Raw genomic sequence first — 2,018 nt, forward strand, 5'->3', positions numbered from 1 at the left:
TTCCGGAAGTAATTCTCGACAATTTCAGCTGCCTCTGAGCAACCTTCTCTATATGGAAAGCATGAACTATAAAATGAGAATTGTTCAAGCAAAAAATGTCACTCTAAAATGTACAGCACAGTGGTTAACAGTAGTCCCCACTAGAGTGAAAGCCCTTTTTCAAGGACATAACATGACAATGTGGAAAACACGCAGAAGATGCTCACCACCACAGGAGTAAACCATGCGGATAATTTGTCTTTGACTAGTTGATATTCTCGTGAAACCACAGACACGCAAGCTTCTTGAAAAACGTCACTCAAAAACTGGTATAGACCAGGAATCAGGTGTACGCATAGAAAGCACTTCCTGTAAAACGGTTGCGTTATGAAGTATCACAACGGTGATACTACTGATGGGGAGGCATGCGAGTAGTATGTTTTCTTCTTGTAAATCCACTTTGCGTCTCTTGGGAAAGGGAGATCTATTGCGAAATTTCTGGAGAGACTTTGTGGCATTTGCTTGGATTCGAGCAACAGTCAGTGAATATCCAGGAAAGTTCAGGAAGAGGCGTTCAAAGAGAAGATGCATATTATGATTTTGTAAACAAGATGCATATGAGGATCTTGCTTCCCTCTCCAATAGTCTGTAACTGTTCAGTTGTCATTTTCTAATAAACAAGCTCGGCAGCGAAATGCTTCTTCCTTGCAGTAGCACGGGCCAGTTAGCGGCCGATCAACTTGGAGGACCCGTGGTGATTTTCGCATCCAACAACGATAATTGAAGTACAAATTTCAGTTTTATATATGTATATATATAGTATATTCTCATCCCTCTAAATCGGTCTTTTTGGCCCCGTGAACAGCTGACCTGCTTGATGGACAAAGCTACCGACGGACAAGCGAGATAGATAAAAATCCTGACAGTTTTGGCAATTGTAACCTTAAGAAACGTAGAATAGTGAACACAGTCTCTGACCTGCTTGATGGATAAAGCTACCGACGGACAAGCGAAATAGATAAAAATCCTCACAGTTTTGGCAATTGTAACTTTAAGAAACGTAGAATAGTGAACACAGTCTGACATCTGGGGATTGATTCCCGTTTACAAAGGGTAAGAATCGTTCAACTGCGTTATATCTGGTACAGATGTTTGGAAGTGTTCAAGGAGATTGTACTCTACCCATTCTTTCCACTTACCCATCTGTCTCCTGTAGAGCACAACAGTTCTCAGTTTACTGTATTCAGTGTTCTCTCCAACAGTCATTCTCGGCCACCTACGCAGCCCGGCATGAATATACGTACACGTGCACCAACCAAGTCAGATTTCAGTGTGACTATCACCAAGCTTGAATTCCATTGTTAGTCAATCATGAGTCGATATAGAGTGATCGATCGTCTCTTGCTGTGTGGACGGTCAGACGTCAACTGCATGCAATAAACCCTATCTTAAAAACCTGGTTGTTGATAAGTTGAATTGTGCTGTTCGGCCTACACAAACCAGAGGTACTGGCGTGTCTCTTAGGGTTAAACTCAAAAAGATTCATACAAGCTGGAAGGACATCATATGACATTACTCAAATGGTGTTAATCAAGTCGAGAGTCGTAGATTTTGATGTTAGATCAAACAACAGAGCTTGAGCATAATACTTCTTGAAGGCACATTCTTAACTCACACTCATTTTCGCTCATACACTCGTGAGCAGCATTGATACTCCCTTCAGAGTAAAAGTTGAATGAAGTTAAGTCGTGTTTAGTAAGACCTTAGGATAGACGGATAACTCGTACGTCAGACCAGCTACCAAGCAAGTACCATTTGTGCGATAGGCACGAGCTGGTGTTTCTGCTCACCCAAGCGTAATGAATTATGTAGATATCAACTCTTCCCACTACAATTACCCGACCGCCGAACGAAAATTGCATTTTGTCAACATACAGGAATACAATATGAAGGATAACTATCCCACTGTTATAGTAAATTCGATCGTTGGCCACGCGCTTACCATTTTTTATGGGGAAGTCTTTGTTGGAAATCTAAAG

This window comes from Opisthorchis viverrini (assembly GCF_000715545.1).
Source record: "Opisthorchis viverrini unplaced genomic scaffold opera_v5_24, whole genome shotgun sequence".
In the NCBI taxonomy this organism is placed as follows: domain Eukaryota; kingdom Metazoa; phylum Platyhelminthes; class Trematoda; order Opisthorchiida; family Opisthorchiidae; genus Opisthorchis; species Opisthorchis viverrini.